At 37.6% G+C, this 23,391-nt stretch overlaps 1 long non-coding RNA gene across 3 annotated transcripts in view; it reads left to right on the forward strand.

Moving 5' to 3' along the window:
• The window catches only part of LOC307196118, a 1,219,527-nt gene that overhangs the window by 671,853 nt on the left and 524,283 nt on the right, over positions 1-23,391 (forward strand). For all 3 annotated transcript variants that reach the window (XR_013831038.1, XR_013831039.1, XR_013831040.1), the window contains one exon: positions 16,481-16,599. This is a non-coding gene — a long non-coding RNA (uncharacterized lncRNA). The remainder of the gene's footprint in view (positions 1-16,480; positions 16,600-23,391) is intronic.

Raw genomic sequence — 23,391 nt, forward strand, 5'->3', positions numbered from 1 at the left:
GAACAGAGGTATCTGTATATCAGCTTCCTCATAACCTTTTTTTCATTTTTTGCTGCCACTCCCTGTCTCTGTCCCTCTTCTAGGTTCATCATTCACAGAACAGATATTTTTGAGCATCTATAATGTACTACCCTAGTTCCCCGGTGGTTGTGCAGCTTTCTCAAACTGCTTTTAGAGAAGGAATTGCAATAAGTCATATAGTCTCAAATGTGAATTGAAGTCAACTTTAGCTCTCTCTTTCAAGCTTAATAAATCTGAAGTCTTATTTGATTATAGAGGTATTGGATTTTACTAACGGAATTTGCTATTAATTAGGAAATGGCTAAATTATTGGTCTTAGCATCTACTGTCTAAGGGTAAGCGCATAGCCCCTCAGATATTCACACCTAATCAGAAGCTTGAGTTAAAGGAATTTCAGGAATCTTGCTCTGTTCCACTTTTACTTAACAGGGTGGAAAAGCTGACATTTTATTTATTTATTTACAACTCTATGCCCTTTATTTTATTTATTTATTTATATATATGGAATCTTAAAAAAAAAATGGTTATGAAGAACCTAGGGGCAGGACGGGAATAAAGATGCAGACCTACTAGAGAATGGACTTGAGGACACGGGGAGGGGGAAGGGTAAGCTGGGACAAAGTGAGAGAGTGTCATGGACATATATACACTACCAAAAGCTGACATTTTAAATTGCCAAATACCTCACATCAAATTTGTATGAAAACGCCTGTCAGAACCTGGCTGGCTTTTTGTTTTGTTTTGTTTTTTTGTTTTTTGGGGTTTTTTTTGGCTGAGCTCCATGGCATGTGGGATCTTAGTTCCCAACCAGGGATAGAACCCATGCCCCCTGCAGTGGAAGTGCAGAGTCCCAACCACTGGACCAAGAATCTGGGTTTCCTGACTCTCAGTCTGATGAGTTTTACTCTACCATGTTGAGTATGGGGAGAACCTAAAGCAGAATGAGCCCAGAGAGAACTGAAAGGTGGAAAATTAGACCCAACCTGGAATTTGTAAGTATTTGTCCTGGACAAGAATAGGCTAATAGGAAACTTCAAAGCTAGCTGCATTTAAGGGTATAAACAGCTTTTACAGTAAGAATTGTGATGACTAACACTATCGATTGAAGGCATAAAAAGAACAAATGTATTTAAGTTGTACCATGAAGATTTGGGTGAGGTATAAAAAATTCCCTGAAATTAAATGTAAGAAGATATTTCTGGGAGAAAAGATGGACGTATATTTTTGAGAGATATTGAGATATTTAAAAAAAATAACCTAGATATCTAGGTGTGTTTGTGTGTGTGTGTTTAGTTGTAAACCTCCTGTTCAAATGGAAGGAAGTACATTATATAAGTCAGGTGAAAGTGGAGGTGCACTTAGAATCCCACTTGCTTGTGGTTCCCTGAATTCTGCAGAGCACAGTCTGAGTGAAAAGCAATGAGCCAGATCATCATTTGGCCAGAATGGATTTACCTTAGGGCAGAGAGTAGCTTTTATGACAGTGCTGCAGCTCTGATATTCCAGGAAGGGCTCTCTGCCTGCATATCAAGAGGCAGTTTGGCAATGTACGTGATATTCGGCAATCATTGACTCATGCCCTTTCATTTCAACTAAATTGAATAATCAATGCTCAACATAAGGCCTTGCACACAGTGGGTTCTCGACAAATATTTGCTGAACAAATGCTGTTCTTTGGTACAGTAGAGAGCTTTAATTCTCTAAATGATTTGGTGAGAAGCAGTGACAAGTCAGTGGCACAGAGTAAATTTTGGCTTCCTATCCTCTCTAGACAGTATATTGGATTTCACCCATGAGATGACTGCCAAAGATACAATTTTCCCAGCTCTGTTTGTGCTTATAGCCTGGGCAGAAGCTGGGATGGCTGCCACAGCAGAAACATGAGGCACAGACCCAGGGCCAGCCTGACTCAGTCAATATCTTCCCACTCAGCACCTCAAAAATGTTTCCTGTGTTAATCTCTTTGGACAGTAATGAAGGAACGAAGGATATTTTTAAAACAGTAACTTATCAACATGAAGCAGATACCCAAGTGTGCTCTGGATTGGATGCAGTTTACACCAGAACTTTCAGAATTGATTTTTTTCTTTTCCTGGCCTTATATAAATGTGGGGAGGTGACTCCAAGGCATTATAGATTTTTTTTTTGGATATTGACAAGTCAATCTACCACTGAATGTGCGGCTTTGGAGAGCAGTAAATAATTTTCCTGGGTTCACTGACTTTTAGGGGCCTGACAGATATTTTCAGAACTGCCATATAAAGAAGATTGTATCGTTATGACAAAAACATTTTGCAATTCCCACACTCCCTGCTCCATCCCCATGAAGTATGTTTCTTCGTTGTGCTTTTATCAGCATTTTTTCTTCTCTTTATTATTTATCATGTAAATAGCATAGAATAACAACCAAGACATAAAGAACAAAGAAGGAAGTTATCTGAAATATCACCACTCATAGAAAATGTCTTAAATTTTCATTTTTCTTTATAGACACTGTGTTCATACAAATACTATATAGTGTTAATAAAAATGTAGATAGAATTATGTCTTCGTATGCTAAAATTGATGTTATGTATATTTTCCATGTTGAATGATTTTCATAAGTCATCAGACTAGTGGTTATATTCTTTTGGTAGATATATCTTAAGACTTTATTATTTGATGCTTATTTAGAGAGTTTCCAAGATAAAATCACTGAAATGAGTAATTTAACATATATCACTTTTTCCTTCTTTTAAAAGCACAGCATAGAGATAATCCCTTGCCTAAAGAAATTTACATTTTAGTGACTATAGACACGAAATAGAACAAGTGGGTAACAGTTGCTATAGCAGCTGGGTACAGTGAGAGAATGACAATGGTAAATTCCTAAAGGGTCAGAATGGTTTCTTTGTTTTTTTTTTTTTTTTTACTGTATAAAGGAAGTGATGCTGTTACTAAGTCTTGAAAATGTGTTGATTTTAACTAGTTATGTGAAAGCAGAAGGAATTACAGACATAGGGAGGAGCCTGTGCAAGGGCATGGAAGTCCGGGAAATTCTGGGAACTGTCAGTCATTAGCAACAAGGCAGTATGAAGGAGGCTCAGCTCCACTCAGGTGAGACACAGATGATGAAGGGCCTTGTGCACCCTTCAGGAAAGGTCATGGAGGCTGAATGAAGCCTGTTTCCTGTATCGAGAAATGGGGGACACAGAAAGGTTTTTGTGCCCAGGAGCCCCACAGGGTCCTGCTCGGTATCACCTCAAATTTTGTCTATTGAGCTCTTTCTGGATTAGAATCCATATGGATTTTCCATATCATGTAGATATTAGCTCTTTGTACAGTCATACTTGACATTTATTCTTCCTAGTGCATTTTAAAAGTTATTTACTTATTTATTTTTGTCCGGTACATTTTTGTATTTAAAAATTTTCAGTTACATCTATCGTGAATTCAACAATTTTAAATTGTGATGCTTTTCCTTTGTGATTTTTTTCTTCTGCATTGAAATACAGACCGATTAATTAAGAGGAATTGAAGGGCTAGTGGCAGGGAGTCCAGTTAGGAAGCTATTATGCCAAAGAGATGATGTCCTGAGGGCCTGGAATAATGAAAGGAGCAGTAGGAATAGAAAAGAGGAGATGGATGTAGGAGTTACTACAGAGGTAAAATTTATACGTTTCCATAACCAACTGTAAAATTAGGCAGGAATGTTTGGAGGCTGAGGTTTTAGACAATGGATAGAAGGAAAGAAAACCAGCATTTTAAGCTTTTACCATATTTCAGAAAACTTACGTTTAATCATTCAAAGAATTTATTGAGTACCTGCTATGAGCCTGACATTGTTCTATGTGCTTGGGATGTATTAGTAGACAAAGCAATGATTCCTGCCCTTGTGTAGTTTACTTTTTAGGGGTGAATACGGATGATAAACAAGCAAAAAATAACAATGGCACATGAGTAAAGTATACGGTACATTAGAAGTCAATGTGATTGATATTCTCTGCTTGCTTCTCTAGATTTATTTTATCTTTTCCTCTTCCTGCCCAGAGCTCTGGAAGTCTGACTTTTACAGATGAATCAATGGGTTAATTTGCCTTTGGGCCTCCAATTAAGTTTAACCAATGAGAGGCAACAAAAGGAGATCAGAGCCTGGGAGGAGAATGAGTGTTTTTCTCTCCTCCTGCTGGTCAAAGTGTTGATAACAGCTGGGCTTATCTGGCAACAGGCTCAACTTCTGTAAGATGCCTTCTCCTACAGGTTTCTCAAGGTTCCAGCAAACTGCTTCTCCCTTCCTCGCCGTTTTAGCCAAGATTGGCACTAGAATGCTGCTGTTTCTCACCCTGATGTGTTTCAACATTTGTAGTTAATTTCCCATTTATTTGCCCAATAGCACCTTCAATCCCCTCACCCCCCATTTGAGCATACCATTTGTTTTCTACCAACCTTGACTAGTGTAGGTGATAAGTACCAGGTGAAAAAAAAAAGAAATAGAGCATGGTAAGGGGGATCAGGATTGTCAGAACTGAGAGGATAATTTGCAATATGAATAGGATGGTTAGTTGGGTTTCATTAAAAATGAGACGTTTAAGCAAAACCTGGAAGGCGTTGAAGGCATTATTCAAGTGGATATCTGGGGTAGGATCATTTCAGGCTGAAAGAGCAACTATAGGTAATGTACCAAGAATGGTGTGTCCTATTATGTCAAGAAACAGCGGAAGACTGCAGGGCTGGGGCATAATGAGTGCACTGGATTGTAATAGTAGAAGATCAGAGACCATGCAGGCATTGAAAATCATTGCAAGTAATTTGGCTTTTACTCTGAAACTGGGAGTCACTAAACAGTATTAAACAAAGGAGTGACATGATCTGACATACTGAAACAGGATAGCTTTGGATACCTAGTTAAGAAGAGCTGCAGGCAGGCAGAGGGATTGAAGGGAGAACTAGTTGCAGATGATCATAGTAGTTTTCTTGGAAAATGATGACGACTCTATCCCTTGTGATATCAGAGAATGTGGTGCAAATTGGTCAAAGCCTAGGTATAATTTGGGGTATGAGAGAACAGAAAGAGTAAGGGATGACTCCAGGGTTTGCGTCTGGGCCTACTGGTAAGGTGGACTTCTATCACTTCAGATAGAGTGCAAGGAGATCACCTTGGCTTTGGACATGCAGAATTTGAGATGTATAATTGCTATCTCCAATTGGAAATCACAAGTAGACAGACAGATATGTGATCTGGAGTAATAAATTGGGAGTCATTATATAGATCTGCAATACAATAGTCCACTTGCCACATGTACTAGCTCATGTAAAGTGCCCAGCAGTCTCATGTGGTTAGTGGTTGTTGTATTAGGTAGTGCACATATAGAATATTTCCACCGTAGAAGAAAGTTCTGATGTACAGTGTTAATCTAGATGGTATCTCAAGTAATTAGACTGGATGAAATCACCAAGGGAGTAATAAGAGAAGAAGAGAAAAAACTGAAACCTGGGACAATAAAATATTAAGGGATCAGACAGGAGATGGAAGCAATAAAGACTTGAAAAGGAGTGGAAGTATAAGGTAAGTCAGAAGTATCTGGTTGAAATGTATCATTTCATCCTCATTACAAAATTAAGGGGCTTCAATTATTTTCAATATTATTTAGGCGAGGAAACAGGCTCAGAGAGTAAAAGCACATGTTTTCTATCACACAGCTAGTTTTGGAAAAGCTGGGATTTGAGACCAGAAAGAATGGAAAGCCTCCTCTGGGAGGGATCTAGCTGTATGTAAATATGATGATGGTGATTTCTCTTAGGCCATGACAGCTAGGGTTTTCTCACCAAAGATGTCTGTTCTGGTAGATTCAGGATGTTGACTCAGGTCTCAAGGATCCACCCAAACCTGTTGAATATATTATACTGACAACAGCTGCCTCCAATTATGACCAGATGACAGAGAGTGTTTGCTTCCCTCCCATCCAGTTTATTGAAATATAATTGCTATATAGCATTGTTATAGTTTGAGATGTACAACATAACTATTTGATACATGTATATATTGCAAAATGATTACTACAGTAAGTTCAGTTGACATCCATAACCTCACATAGTTACAAACATTTTTTTCTTGGGACCAGCACGTTTAAGATCTACTCTCTTAGCAACTTTCAAATATATAAAACAGCACTGTTAATTATAGTCATCATGCTGTACATTGCATGCCCAGAACTTATTCATCTTATAACTAGATGGTACCTTTGGACAAACTTCACCCATTTTGTCCACCTCTTACCCACCACCTCTGCAGCCACCAATCTGTGCTCTGTGTCTACGAGGTTTTTTTTTTTTTGATTCCACACATAAGTGAGGTTATACAGTATTTGTATTTTTCTGTTTGATTTATTTCATTTAGCACAGTACCCTCCATTATGCATAAGGTTCAATGATGTTGTCACAAATGGCAGAATTTTATTCTTTTTTATGGCTGAAAAATATTCCATGGTATATATGTATATATCATGTTTTCTTTATCCACTCGTCCACTGATGGACACTTCACTTGTTTCCTGAAAACATGTCTTGGCTATTGTGAACAATGCTGCAATGAGCATGGAGGTGCAGATATCTTTTCAAGATAGTGATTTCATTCTCTTTGGATATAGACCCAGAAGTGGAATTACTGGATCATATGTAGTTATACTTCAAATTTTTTGAGGAACCACTATACTTTTTCCACAGTGGCTGCATCAATTTATATTCCCACCAACAGTGCACAAATGTTCCCTTTTCTCTACATCTTCACCAACACTTTTTATCTCTTGTCTTTTTGATAATAGCCATTCCAAAAGATGTGAGGTGATCTCATAGTTTTTATTTTCATTTCCTTGATGATTAGTGATATTGAGCATCTTTTCTTGTACCTGTTGGCCATCTGTATGTCTTCTTTGGAAAAATGTCTATTCAGGTCCTCTGCCCAATTTTTAATCAGAATTTTTGTTGCTATTGAGTTGTATGAGTTCTTTATATATTTTGGATATTACCTCCTTATCAGATATATGATTTGCAAATATTTTCTCCCATTCAATAGGTTGCCTTTTCATTTTGTTGATGGTTTCCTTGGCTGTGCAGAAGCTTTTGAGTTTGACGTAATCACACTTGTTTACTTTTGCTTCTGTTGCCTTTGCTTTTGGTGTTAAATCCAAAATATTGTTGTCCAAAATATTATTTACAACGGTAAAGTGTCAGTGTTTGCTTTTGAATGGATCGTCTTCCCTAGGTTTGTCACGTAAGAGGGTACGTGCTTCATCTTAGTGACTCACAAAGTCCTAAGATTGCTACGTAAGGGGCTTAATGTTTTGCCTGATTTGATATTTCTTATTATAAAATCCTTAACATCATTTATGTCTTAGTTTGCATCTCCCTGAAGGCATAGACTGAAATAAGGATTTGGATGCAAGTGACCTATTTGGGAGAAGATCATTTCTGCTTCTGGGAAGCAGAAATGAGAGAGTGAGGAGAATGAAGCAGGGCAAGGAGAAAAGCTAAAAAGGGTTAGTTACCTCCATGGGCAAATGGAGCTTAATCTTATGTGGGGTCAGTCTGATTCCCCTGACTCACACTACCCTTAGTCCAGAGTTGACCTTGGGGTAACGACCCATAATTCTGGGCTATGCTTATGTACAATTTAAGCTGTGTTCCCAGCTTCTCCCTGAACCAGAAAAATCAGAGATGCTGCAGCTTGTGTTTGAGGTGAGACACAGGCACTGTGCATGAAACTGTCCTCTAAAGCCATACTGAAATCAGGGGGGTGGGAGGTGGCATGCAGCACCTGTAAATGTGTAATACAGTTGGGAACTAGCATAATTTAGCTGTTGGTAGTTACTAATGAATACAGAATTACATTATCCTCCCTTAAAACGATAATGTAAGTATACTGGCCGACACTATCATTTGTCTCTGAGACAAAATAATTACCAATAAAACTTAAAAAGAAACTCTCCACTCTTTCAAATTAGATGCATCATTTTGGAATCAGAGAAATTGGGTTAGAGTGCTAGTTTTGCTGCTTATTTGCTCTCTGACTTTTGGGAAGCTAGTTATTATTACTGAACATCAATATTGTAATCTATACAGTAGAGATAAACGTATTTACCTCATGGGATTATTAGAAGAGTTATAGAATACATACACAAACATACACATATGCACACACATCAGGCATGGATTAGGTACTTAATGATTGTTAGTTTTCCTTTCTTTTGAAAAATTGTATTTATTTAATTCATTTTATTCCTGAGCTCCTTTTTTTTTTTTGGTGGTATGCAGGCCTCTCACTGTTGTGGCCTCTCCCGTTGCGGAGCACAGGCTCCAGACGCGCAGGCTCAGCGGCCATGGCTCACGGGCCCAGCCACTCTGCGGCATGTGGGATCTTCCCGGACCGGGGCATGAACCCATGTCCCCTGCATTGGCAGGCGGACTCCCAACCACTGCTCCACCAGGGAAGCCCTCTTTCTTCTTTCTGAATGCAAAGTAGAGACATATGTTGATTGGTATCAATGGTGAAAAAACAGAATAAAAATGATACAAAATTCCATTCGATTAAATGAAGAATATTGAACTTTCATGAATAATTTTGGTATTTAAATTATGACAAAATGAAAAAAATATATGAACAAAGAAAAATATCGTCTTATCTAAATTTTGTACTAAAAATTCATATACTGCAGCCGAATTTTTCTTTTTATGAGATTTAAAAAGAGGCAAGGAAAAAAAAAAGCAAACTGTATTAGGTAGTACACATACAGAATACTTCCACCATAGAAGAAAGTTCTGAGGTACAGTGCTAATCTAGATGGTATTTCAAGTAATTAGACTGGATGAAATCACCAAGGGAGTAATTTCTACTTCCATTTACTGTAATGGGAATATTGTTGATTATAAGCTTTGAATTTTCTATTAAATGTCTTCTTATCGCTTTGCTTTATTGAACACTCATTCCTCATTTTTTGTTTATGGCCTTACTATCTAGAGATGAAGAGAGAAAATAAATGCCAACAAGTCTAAATACTGAAAGGTCAGGGTGTTCACACACACAGTATTTCACTTTTCAGAATGCATTAGCCATTACAAGTCTAGTATCTCCGTCAACTTTCAGATATCAAATTGATGTTGTGCCATTTTCTCCCCTGGAGGCAATTTTGAGATCATAAAAGTTGTGCCAAGGACAAGAAAATGGGGCCTGGATGACTCAGAATTGAGAACATGTTCAGTTCATGGGTAGTGAAAAAAGAACCAAAGTGCTGGTTTCACTGGCTGCTTGTTTTTGTAGCACTTCAAGTAATAAAACCATCAACATAAATTCTGGGTTGGTTTTGTTCCCCTTTGAACTTTTGCTCTAGGGACTGATGAATCTCTCTGCACAGCTGCGTAAGTACTGTGCTGCCATTTGGCACAAATGGGAGGTTGGTCTTAGAAATCTTCGCTTGTGAAAAATGAAATAAGCACAGGGGACTAGAACACGTGTGGATTAGGAAAGGAAGAGAGGAGCTGGAGCTCTGCAGTCTGAGATTTTTCTGTAATAGATATTTGCTGCTCCTCTTTGCCTAATATATTTTCAGTTGGGTACCTGCTCCTTCTCCACCTCATAATTTTGGTCAAGCTGTCAGGTACCCTGACTTCTGTCCAACAGAGTAGCTACTAGGGGTCCAACAATTGTAAAATCAGAGGCAAAAAGAAAAAAAAAAAAAACCTTGATAAATTTGACTATACAAAATTTTTTTCAAATGCATGAAAAAATCATAAGTAAAATCAAAGACATTTGATAAATTTGGAGAAAATATTTTCAAGGTATATCATATATAAAGGGTTAATAGCCCTAATTCATAATAAACTTTTAAAATTAGAAGGGGAAAAAAATGTAGTAGAGATTAGGAAGAAGATATAAACAAATAATTCACAATAAAAATAGCCGTTAAACATAAAAACGTTTCTAATTTCTTTACATCTTTGCCAACATTTACCTTTTATTGTTTCGATAACTGCTGTGAGATGGTATCTCATTGTGGCTTTGATTTGCATGTCCGTAATGATTAGTAATATTGAGTATCTTTTCACATTTATATATATATATATATATATATATATATATATATATATTCATTTATATGGCTTTTTAGCCATTCTCCACCTGTTGACTCTCTATCAGCCAGGGCTCTCCATTAGCTCAGCTTGTCTGCCAGAAAATAATTAAATTCAGTAAATATGTGATCCCTTCCTGTGGACTGGTTTATCCAAGTGCCTCAAAGTCCTTTCAGAAATACCATAAACACTATAGGTTACAAATTGTATGCAGAATTTTATCACACTCAATAATCTCTTCTACCTTCCGTCTCAGTTAATAGCATATTCATCTTCCTATTCCTTTTAGAAACCTTAGAATCACCTTTCATTTAAACTTTTCTTAATATCCTCTATGAAGTTATGAAATGTTGTATAGTCTTACTATTTCAGCCTTATCACTTGCCTCCAGATTCATAGTCTACGTTTTCCTCCTGCTTTGTTTATGGTTCTCCTGCTATTCAGTCAGATAATCACAATGACCAAGTCCTTCTACTGCAATATCAGTGGGGTCCAGTCCATGACATTCAAATAAAGATCTTATCATTATTCATCTGTAAACAAGTTCCTGACAGTTCCCTGTTCCCCCAGTGGATACAGAGAAAACTCCTTATCATGGTATACAAAGGTCTCCCCAGTCTGGTATCAACTATCTTTCTAACCTTATCCTTTGCCCTGCAGTCAATGTATTCAAATTCACAATGTTGCTCTTTCCAGAGCTCCTTGTGTTTTGGTCTGCATATTGTTGTTGTCTACACCTATAATACTTTCTTTTTCTTTTCTAACTGGAAAATGCTTACTCATCTTTCATAATCCATCTTAAATAGCCCCTCTGATGTTTTTTCTCTATTCCCTCTATTCTCAACCTGAGCAGGTTAAATCATTCTCTCTTCTCCATAACATCTCCACACATTTTGTTATTATCAAACTCATCAATTTATATTGTGATTTTTATGTCACTTTTTCTCTAGTAGACACCTAGCAAAATTATGGGGTTCAATAAATGTTAAGTTGAATGAATATAAATGAATGAGTGCATGAGACATAAGGGAAGTATTTTTGCTGTAGAAGAAAATCTTCTGCTACCACTCACATGTGCCCTAAAATACAAAATAGTCTACTCTGATTATGAGGATGACTGTTCTCAAGTAATTTATATGACTTCTATGTTGTAAATAAATTTACTTTCAAATCTGAGTTCATTCTTGGTATGCATTTTGCCAGGACACTTTCTAAATTCTAAACCACATTCCTCTCTATAGCAGTGATATGAAATGGCTCTAGGAAACTACACCTTTAAATAATGACTTAAGTCAGATAGTAAGAATAAGAAACTATATTTTATTGGTCCAATTAATTTAATAAGCCCTTTAGTTTCCATAATAGAAAATAAGAATTATAGAATTCTATAGAAATAGAATTATATATATATATATAGCTTTTGATAATATTATATAATATTTCACTTTAAACATGTTATGCTTTTGAATGTAAGTTACTGTGAAACTAACTGGAAAAAAACAACACCACCTCATCAGACTCTCAAGTGTTGAAAATCTTTTTCCTCTATATAGAAACTATATTCCTGTAGAAACTATATTCCTCTATTAGAAGTAGATGGCGCCATTTTCCAGGCTGAAATTATAAGCCAGTACACCTCCAGGCATTTCTCAATGGAGAAGCTGAAAGGTAATCACATTTGCACACCTCTGTGTGCCGTAAGCTTGACAGATTTGAGCGCACTGTATTGTTTTCTGAGAGATTATTTATACTCTTATCTTTAGGATCCAGAGATCCTTACTCTGAACTGGCTTTTTAAAGGATTTGCACTGAAACAGCACCTGCATCTGTAAAATGTGCAGGGAGGAAAGCCAGGTTTGTTTAATGTCTTATATGCTCTTCAGGTACTTAGACAGAGAATGCATTTTTTCATGTTTCTTTTTATTTACAAAAGTCTCATCATTGTGACCTTATATGAGGCTGTTTATACATATTTGTGTGTGTATGTGTGTGTGTGTGTGTGTGTGTGTGTGTACATTCAAGACAACACAGATGTTTGCATTTTGCTACAGAAATGTTTTGTTACGTTCTGTCTTACATTATTAACAGCCTCTGGATTTGTATTTTGCTTTTCACAGTTGAACTTGTGATTAAGGCTAGAGAGGCATGATGAATCCTTGTGCAAAGTGATGAAATTATAAAATTGCAGTGGCTTAAGCTGATGTTCACAACACTTAATTCATTTGGCTCTAAACCAGGCTTATTCATAAATTTCTTGTACTTGAAGAGTCGGCAGACATTTAATATGCCTAACTTTTTGCTTTCCAGGTATAGTTTGATCTTGACATCGACTAAAAAATTAACCAAAATAAACTAAGGGAAAACAAATCTGTTGTTTTTTTTTTTTCAAAGTCTCCCTTGCATTCTCTCTCCAAGAGGGTATGAAACCTAATTATGTATTTTCTAGGAAGCAGTGATCATCACATTGAAAAGTGAAACATCCAGACAGTCTATGAGACCTAATAGTCCAGTGATATGCTGCGAAGGGAATTTTATATATTTGATGTTTTCTTTGCATTTTGAGGACTGCATTTAAGAAAGGAGACTTTAGTGTAGTCTCAGAGATGAGGTGAAAAATGCCTCCAGGCCTCCTAAAAGTTTTAATGACCTGAGAAGGTTTCTTAACTTTTCCTGCTGGTATTAGTGTTTCAGCAAAGCACTTGATACTTGGGAGCTTCACTGACCCAGAGAAATAGAAGACCAGATCCAGGGATTACACTTTCCATTTTTATTAAAAGTACTCTGTTCTTTCAGAATCTATCTGAATCTTTGTGTGCTGAGAGACCTCAGCAGATTAAAGCTTTCTAGAAGGATTTCATTGAGGAAGAGAGTTGAGATACATATTTTCATAGCAAAAGGTGTTTGAAAGGATACCTATTTTCTTGTGAAGCCTTAACATGCATATTTACTTACTTAGTGTGAAGAAAATACCACCATCTCATCCCTGGTAAGATGAGATGAAATTAATTTCATATGGGATAACTTTTTCTTCTATAATGAGAAAAGAGAGTGAAATATAAATGTCTCTGGGGCAGGGGGCATTTTGATTCAAGTTCATACTAGGGTATTAAAAAAAAAGTTTTCCCAAGAGCAGTTTCTGATGGATGGAAGAAGAGTAAAGAGAGCAAGAATACACTAGATGGAAGGAGGAAAAAATATCATCAAGTTGGGGGAAATAAAGAGGAATGGGCTGAGAGGCTGGAGTACTCACAAGCCAGCTATGATGACAATTTTATAGATGTGTACTCTGGCCTTTCCACACTGCTTATGCTTAAAGCTGGCTATCAACTCTGTGACTAGATCCATGGCTAGTATTTAAATATTAGCCTCATGGATGGCTAGGAGTATTTGCTAAAATAGTGCTAGACTAGGGCTGACTGTGGTAATTTTTCCCCCATATAGAATTTGGGCACATTAAAAAAAAAATCATCCTTGAGGACATCCTTCTAAATACCTCTTTCTACTTGAATTTACCATTCATAGGACAACACAATGCCTAGAAAATTCATATTTCAGCTCACTTGGCAATTAACTAATTATATTTAAAGATGGGGATCATGGTTCTTTTAGACCTCTTAGAGCCACTTGGACATAATGGAAAATTCCAGGAATCAATTAATACATACGAGAAACATAAGCATATTTATATAAACATAAACATATTTTTAAATTGTAAGATAAAATACAATAGGCTTGGTCCTATTGCTGAGAAAATCATTATTAGCAAAGTGTCATTTAAATGTGATGATTTACCTTAAACTATTTACAATTCTGTTCTCATTAGAGATTTTTCACAATTGAGCGGTCTACATTATTTTTAATATTTATTTATTTACTTTGGCTGCGCCAGGTCTTAGTTGTGGCACGTGGACTTCTCAGTTGCAGCTTGTGGACTCTTAGTTGTGGCTTGCAGGCTCTTAGTTGCGGCAGGCATGCGGGATGTCTTTCCTTGACCAGGGATCGAACCCAGGCCCCCTGCATTGGGAGCATGGAGTCTTACCCACAGGACCACCAGGGAAGTCCCTGAGTAGTCTACTTTCTTTTCCTTTTAGGGGACTCAAAATCATGAAACCAGGAGCCTGTGCTAGGATTTCTCACCACCTTCCTTTGAAGCCTTTGCTCAGTCCCCTTAGTTCTTTCCTCTCCATTCTCCTCAACAGAGGAACTGCTCCTATCTCTACTGAGTCATAATAAGTGAATTTGAACACAGTTTAAAGTGGACAAGGCACCACTCACTAGTCAGCTTTTCTCATTTTCCTTGGTCTCCTTAGCCTGTCTTTAAAGGTGCTAATAATGAGAGCAAATCTTCATTCCACAATTTTTTTTGAAGTCTGCTATTTCCAAGGTACTATGCTAGATATCCAAAAATAGAATATTCTTGTTTTCTGAAAGCTGAAAGCTGGGAGCTGGGAGTGGGGAGGGGGGGTAGTTAAAATACATTCATAAATAATTTGGATACATAAGCTGAACATAATACAGAACAATGAGATATTTACTGAGTATTTACTGTGTGTTGTATACTCTGCTAGGTGCTGTGAGTGATTAAAAAAAGTGAGTGGAGCCCATGAATTAACTGGAGAGATGGTGCATACACACATGAAACACAGGCTGGTAGGAACCAAGATAAGTAGAATCTGATGAGAAGACATCAGAGAGCTAGATTTATGATAAATATGTAATAAATGTTTAGAGATTGTTTAAAGAAAATTGGGACTAAGCAAGGACTATGGAGTAGCTTTAGCTGGTGCTTTAAGAATGACAGTCTGGCAGAGTAGGGGAGGAAGCACTCTGGGTAAGGAAGTGACAGGAGCAAAGGTAAAGAATTAGGTATGTACTAGCATGATTGGAAATGAGAGATGCTAACAGGAGAAATACAAGCAGGGGGCAAGAAGGAGACCTGGAGGTCAGGCAACTTGTCCAAGGTTGTAGAGCTAAAAATAAATGGGGTTGGGATTTGAACCTGGGATGTCTGATGCTGACTCCCCTGAGTGGGAGGTCAAAATTGAGGCAGCCTTCATTATGGAAAACAGTATGGAGTTTCCTCAAAGAGTTGCCATATGATCTAGCAATCCCACTCCTAGGCATATACCCAAACAAAACTATAATTCGAAAAGACACATGCACCCCTATGTTCATAGCAGCAATATTCACAATAGCCAAGACATGGAAACAACCTAAATGTCCATCAACAGATGAATGGGTAAAGAGGATGTGGTACATTATATACAATGGAATACTACTCAGCCATAAAAAAGAATGAAATAATGTCCTTTGCAGCAACATGGATGGACCTAGAGATTATCATACTAAATGAAGTAAGTCAGAAAGAGAAAGACAAATACCATATGATATCTTATATATGGAAATACCATATGATATCTTATATATGGAATCTAAAACATGACACATATGAACCTATCTACAAAATAGAAATAGTCTCACAGACATAGAGAACAGACCTGTGATTGCCAAGGGGGAGAAAGGATGGGGAAGGGATGAATTAGGAGTTTTAAATTAGCAGATGCAAATTATTATAAATAGAATAGATAAACGACAAGGTCCGACTGTATGGTATGGGAAAATATATTCAGTACCTGTGATAAACTATAATGGAAAAGAATATGAAAAAAAAATACATATATATAACTGAATCACTTTGCTGTACAGCAGGAATTAACACAACATTGTAAATCAACTATACTTGAATAAAATAAATTTTTAAAAATTGTGGCAGCCTTGAATTTGGGCACAGGGATTTAAGTTTAATTTTGTAGATACCTGAGGATTTATTCAATGTTATTTTCTTGCCTTTCTACTATGAACATTAGCAGCTGCTTTAATATTGGAAAAGAGTACTCAGAATTGAGAGAACTCAGCTTTCTGAAATGATGGTCTTGTAAATGACCTCAAGTACTAGGCAGTAACTTCTTTAACTTTCAAAATTCTAATGTTCCAATATGTGATAAGTAACACAAAATTCTGTGATATTATTGGGTTTCTGCTGAAGACTTTCATAAAAGGAACACTTTTAAGCTGAGATGTGACTTGTTTGAGGTTCTTATTATGCGGAAAACTTATTTCTAGAATTTCAACTAAACCTAAGACGTGAGTGTTTACAGGTTGATTTGTGTCTCCTCAAAGTTCATATGTGGAAGCCCTAACTCTTAATGTGACTGTATTTGGAGAGAGCGCCTTTAAGGAGGCAAATAAGGCTAACTGAGGTTATAAGAATAGGACCCTAATCTGATAGAATTTGGTCCCTTAGAAGAAGAGGAAATAACACTCAAGCTCACTTTCTTTCTCTCTCCTCTTGCACACAGGAGAAAGGCCATGTGAGGATACAGTGAGAAGGTTTGCAATCCAAGAAGAGAGTTCTCGCCATAAACCAGCCCTGATGGTGCCTTGATCTTGGACTTGTGGCCTCTAGAACTGTGAGGAAGTAAATGTTTATTGTTTAAGCCACCCAGGTATTGATATTTTGTTATGGCAGCCCTAGCAGAATAAGACAGTGAGAAAAAAGTAGGAAAGAGAGAAAAGGAGAAATAAAACAGAATTCTCTCTCTCAAATTAATAAAAGGAAATTGAGGGGAAATACAATATATGTAGAAATATGTTATCATTTAAGGAGGCATTATTAGGTCCTAACTTAGAAAGCTCATCTTCATAGGCTGTCTGGATTGACATACTGTGAAACATCAGGAAGTAAGTTAACTGATTTTCTTGGAAAGAGAAGTCACCATGAAAATTATGGACGGTGTCACTTGGGGTTACCTATGTTTAAAAAGAAATGTAATTGTGGCCAGTGAGAAATATTTGAAAACTATTGGCCATTTTTTGTTTCACTCTGCTGTAGTTTATGAACACAAGTTTTAATTAACTCCATTGGCAGTATTATTTTTCTCTTGCAGCAGCTGACTAAAAAATCTAGGGCAAATGCTGGCAATAATTGTGTTGAATCTCTTCAGGGAAAAAGTGAGAGCGATAATACTTATAAAACTTTGCAATGGTTTGCGTTAGCAGATTTTTTCAAAGACTGAATATTTTCACTTTTTACTCCTTTGAAAGCAAGTAAACCTGAGTTGTCTGAACGGGAAGAAAAGTTTCACTTTTCACATGGGGAACTTCTTAAAAAGAGAGAAATTCTTTTGAGGAAGATGCAGATTCTTGGGTATCTGTGTGTCTAAGCTTACTTACTGGCTCAATGTTGGGTGATGTGGCACCTTTCCTATTCCTGTATTCACAAATACTGAAACTGTGCCTCAGCACTGCAATGAAGACATGACAGCTTATACTCTTCTACAGTTTCAAAGACTCTGGAAAAAAACAATCTAGGCCATGCCCATATATAATAAAGGGCTTTAAAATTTTTTTCCAGGTTCATATAAAGCCATTTAAATCATTTGGTTCCTCTTATAAAAATACAGAAAATTGAATGTCTTGCTCTATAGAATAGATAATACATAAATTTGAAAGAAAGCATAAATGATTTTATGCTGATATAGTCTTTCAATATTGCTAATTTCTTCTTTTATATTTCTCCCTCTTACATTTAAGGTAAATAAAATTGCCAGTTTGGTACAGGGATTTAAACCAAGCTTCCAATTGTGAAAAAAAAGTTTTTAATTTGATTTCTGATACAGTTGGAGGTTTGTTCATTATACATTTCTAGATTTTATGTTATTTAAAATTACTTCTCCACATAGTACTGGCTATCAATCTGTATAATAACTTGGTCTGTCATGCTGCTGTAATCAGATTTTTTAGATTTACTCTTTTATTTTGAAACATATTTCCATTATTTCCATTCAGGTAAATTTATTGGGTACCTGATAGGTAAAGTTCAATAATGAGTTCTAATTATTTCAAGCAAAGTAGAACATTTCACATGATTTCAAAGTTTCCTGTAGGGAAAATGAGTCTCATATGAGCATGGGTTGTTTTCGGCTACTCATCATCCAAGGATCCAAGCATCTTTCGTACTATGGGATAGCTCTAACAGTGGTGGTAAGCAGGGCCCTACCTCTCACTATAGAAGTGAAAGAGGTACATAATTCTTTGACTTCCTGGAAGCTAAAGTATAAGCAAGTATCACAGGCTTGGCTAGGTAGACACTATGAACATTTAATATTAAGGGAATCATTCAAAAATAAGGGAGTTGAGTTTACTTATAGAGTTGTCACAATGAATTTTCAGGGGCAAGTGTCCACTGCTAAATTGGTGTTAGAGATGCCAGCATCCATCCAGACCGCTCCTGTGTGCTATCTCGGCTACACCTTGGTTTCCTTTATTTCTTCTCATCCTTTATATCTTTCCAGTGTTTCTGTGAACTCTCTATTATCCTTTCCATAAATTTGTTTTATGTTTAATGAGAGTGGATTTCAGATATTTGCAATCAAGTAGCATGACTATTACCTTCCATCATCAGGGATGATTATTTTTTTAAACCGTAGGTGAAATTAACTAAAGTAGTGATAACTTTCATTTGTACAGTCCTCTCTAATATTTTTGAAGCACTTCCACATTCTTATTTAATTTTATCCTAAGGAGATTACTATGAATTGGTCAGGAACTAGTATCTCTGAATGATAAAACAATAAGCTATGGCATGGAAATGTTAAATGACTTGCCTAAGGACACCTACTCAGGCATAGAGAAGAATTTATAAGCCAGAGTGCCTGACTCTCAACATCACCTTCTCATATTTGTTTCATATTAGCTGGTATCAGGATTGTGCTAATAAAAATCTTAAAACCCTAAAAGAATAGCCTAGATAAATTTTAACTCAGCATATATTTATTGAATAAATTTCTAACCTGCATAATTTATTTGTTTAAAAGCAATAAAAACAGGGCTTCCCTAGTGGCGCAGTGGGTGAGAGTCTGACTGCCGATGCAGGGGACACAGGTTCGTGCCCCGGTCTGGGAAAATCCCACGTGCCGCGGAGCGGCTGGGCCCGTGAGCCATGGCCACTGAGCATGCGCGTCCGGAGCCTGTGCTCCGCAATGGCAGAGGTCCCAACAGTGAGAGGCCCACGTACAGCAAAAAAAAAAAAAAAAAAAAAAAAGCAATAAAAACAAAATTATTAACTGGTGAGTAAAGCTGTCTCTACTCTTCTAGGAACTTACTATTGAATCAAGGAGGTAGATCTACATAAATAACATATTTCAATAGGTACTTATGGGGTCTGGAAAATTCTTGAGGCGTAACTTCTGAAATGAATGAAGGAGCTAAGTGAAGGTTGTGTGGCAGGATTTCTTCAGGGGAAATCATGGAGTTGGTTTTGTAGGAACTTAGCAAAGAGTGTGCCCTGAGAGAAGAAAATGGAGATGGGGTTTAAGACTAGGTCATAGTGAGCCTTGAAAAAGCCTTACTTTTGAAACGTATTCTCCAAGACAGCAGTTTCAAGCAATCTCCAAGGAAGTGTTGACCTGACACAAATAGACTGCCAGACATTTCTCCAGCAAAGATGGGTTTATTCACGATCAGCAGAGAATTGCAATTTGGACTCTGCAACCATGGTCATCCACCTGTAAGTCCCTGTAGGCAAGGGATGGAGAACACTTTTATAGAGATAAAAAGTAAGTTGGGAGGGCTACAGGAAACAGAGTCCATGGCTTTCCATTGGCTGAGCCCTTGCCAGGAAAGAAGAGGCATCTCTTTTCTTCTTGTTGGGCTCTGCTGTCATTGCAGAACATGAGAGATCCCCCTCTGGCCTCCCAACTCTATTTAATTGGTGTTTCTGTTTGTCAGATTTTTACTGAAGTTTGTTAAAATGTGGTTTCCCAGACCTCCTTTGCAGAAGTTCTTATTTTTCTGCCTGGGGTAGAGCCTAGAATTTTAACCTTAACAATAACAAATTCAGGTGGTGTGCAGATGCTCCCCAGTGAGACAACCAGCTTATGTCTTGTAATACATTGTTACTGTTCATGTAACTTCTAGTAGGTCTAAATGTATGAAAAAGGGGCAATGAAACAGCCTACCTTCACTCTTGCCTGATATCATTGTCAAGTAACATTCACTCATTCAGGTGTGTAATGGGTTCTGTCCAGGAGTTGGAGGGGTGGTAGAGGACAAAACAAAGTGCCTGCAAGCGTAGAGCTTGTGTCCTAGTTGGAGGCACGGTAGAGACTATTTTGTATCTTATATCTTCATTACAAATCTTATATCTTCATTACAAGAACAGGAGATGCGTCGATGGAGGGGTATTGTTTTCATAGCAGTGATCAGGAAAGGGCTCTCTCGTGTGATACTTGAGCAAAGTCCTGAAAGACTTTGACATGAGGAGGGAGTCAATCTGAGCAGGAAACTTCCAGGCTGAAAGAACAGTAAGTATGAAGACACTGAGGAGGAATTTGTGGTGGGAAAACAAGAGTCCAGTGTGGTTAAAGAGGAGGAGAAAGGAAGGGAGCTAAAGAGAACCAGTTTAAAGATGTAGAGAATGTCTGCTCTTTTATGCTGTGGTAAGGTGGTCACTGTGTTCTCAGTATCATGGAGAGAGAATTTTGAGCAGGTGATTCATGATTTTAAACGATCACTTTTGCTGCTCTGGGGAGAAGGGACTGTTGAGAAAGCAGACTGTTGAGAAAGCAGGTGATGGTGGCCTAGACCAGGCTGGCCTCGACTGGCATGGCTATAATGGTCCTTCAACCCAATTACATGATATATGTCTTCAAAACATGTTTAAAGGGTTCTGTGGTATTTTCCAACATCGAAGCCAAGTCTCTGGTTCTCTGGACACCAACTATGTCCTACAATGCAATTCAGTTCTGGTAGTAACTCCTTGGATTTAGCACCAGAGTCCACAGATTTAAGGGCTCAGACCCACAAGAATGTCCTCACTTTAGATGCCAACATAAATATTGGGTCCCCAGGTTACACACATTCTGTCCAACTTGGCTGCAAATTGGGGTTTCCACCCCCCCCCCAGTTCAATAATCGGCTAGACTGGCTCATAGAACTCAGGAAAACAGTTTACTTTCTGTAACTGTTTTATTATAAAGGATACAACTCAGGAAGAGTTGTTACCAAACCTAACTTGTGTCCACTCTCCTATCCGCAGCAAAGCCAACCTACTGACACCAGTTGTAGTGAAAGGAAAGAATAGCATTTATTTCAGGGTGCCAAGCAAGCAGAACGAGCAGCCCACGCTCAAAAGACCCGAACTGCCTGGTGGCTTTCAGGGAAGGGTTTCTAAAGACAACATTTGGGGGTGAGGTTTGCAGCTTGTGGACTTTCTTCTGATTTGGTTGGTGTTCAGGTAACAGGGTGATGTTTTGATGATCTTCATCATCAACCTTTTGGTTCAAACCAGTTTGGAGTCTACATGCCTGTGGTCAGCACAGAGGTACCGTCCTCCACCCAGATTGCGGGGTGGGGGGGGGGGAGTCTTGGTTTCTGCAGAACAACTCACAGATATGCATCAAATTATTATGTATATCTCTTAAGGAGGATCCAGCACTCTGTTTTATGGATGAACAATTGTTTAAGTTATTATCACTTTTGTTGCTTAACTGCTTTCCCTTTGTTTCTGTGTTCCCTCACTTCTCTAATTAGTAACTGCTTGAGTCTGCTCTTTGGAACTCAGGGAAGGCCTAGAAGACGAAAGCCTTTTTCTACAAACAATAAACAGGGGACACGGAGGTGCTTTTGTACCTGGGAGGGCCCACAGATCCCTGCTCTGTTTCAATCCCTGCTTTTCTTTGATACTATTCAATCCTGAGGGTAACAGAGGTGGGACAAGAAAAGGAAAAGTTTTGGACAGAGAGGTTTATCATAAACTCATCAGGGGAACTCAGTTTTAGTGGAACTTGGTTTCACAGGCAAATGGAAGAGATGCATAGGGCAAGTTATAGGGGAAGGGGCATAAAGTTTCCCTGCCATCTCACTGTGCAACACCATCCCAACATCTGGATGTGTTCACCAACCTGGTAGTTCTCTGAACCCCATCATTTAGGAGTTTTTATGGTGTTCCCATTACATAGGAATGATTGGTTAAATTATTGACCATTGGTGATTGAACCCAATCTCCAGCCCCAGAGGTCTGAGGGGAGGGCTGAAAGTTCCAGTCCTCTGATCTTGTGATTGGTTCCTCTGGCAACCATCCCCCATCCTGAAGCTACCTAGGAACCCAGCAAGAGTCACCTCATTAACATACACTCAGGTATAGTTGAAAGCAGCTTGTTACAAATAACAAAAGGTGTTGCTATTACCACTATCACTCAGGAAATTCCAAGGATTTTAGAATGTCTGTGTTAGGAACTTAAGAGAAAGACCAAATATGTGTTTACTATAAGTACAAATAATGGTGGAATCACATGTTGGCTGAAAGCCAGCTCACTTTAGGGATACATTTCTTTAATACTGTATTGCTTTTGACACCCCAGAGCTCACACTATGTAGATGGCTATGTACGAAGGAAAAGGAACATTTTTAACATTTCTATAAAAGGACACTTTATAATTTCTATAATTTAAATTTTAAAATAACATCCATTAGGAAATACCATACTTACTCTAAATTCTTCTTGCTGAGGTCCAATCTACTGCTTTCTCTAGAACCATGTGCTTGTTTTATAGGATCTAATAAAATGATCTCATAATTATGTTAGGATTTCAGCTGCTTTACATGAGATAGTTCTATTTGTGGAATTAATGTCGATTCCAGTTATATTAGAGAACATGTCTCAAAATCACGAAAGGAGATGAAGATGGCCATAACATTTATAGAGCAAGAAGGGCAATTTGACTTAACCTACAATAATAGTCACTGAATGTTAGTGTTTTTCAGTAATGATACAGGAAACAAACTTATTTACATGTTGTTAAATGCTTTGCACAAATGAGAGAATTGACGTATGTGTTAACTGTAGAAATAGGTAAGCTTTTAAGACTGAGAGAATGGATAGAAATAAAAGCAATCATGCACTTCTGTGAACAGAAATGCAGTTGCCAATGATAACGATTCCATTCAGTTTGAGAAACTGTGATACAATGTTCACCACATTGAAAACTGAAACGTCCAATCTGGCATTATCTATGGCACATATCCAGTGATATGGGCCAAAGAGGACTTAGTGTGACATCTTAGAGTATCTATGAATTTATGAAAGAAAAAAGTGGGATGGTTTTTAAGTTAGGTAAAATTGTAACAGAACATTCTCTTCCCCGGTATAATAAAACTGGAAATGAGACAGGAGGGAAGAGAGCAGGGCACAAGCATCAAAAGAATGACA

Source organism: Stenella coeruleoalba (genome assembly GCF_951394435.1).
Source record: "Stenella coeruleoalba genome assembly, chromosome: 13".
NCBI lineage: Eukaryota > Metazoa > Chordata > Mammalia > Artiodactyla > Delphinidae > Stenella > Stenella coeruleoalba.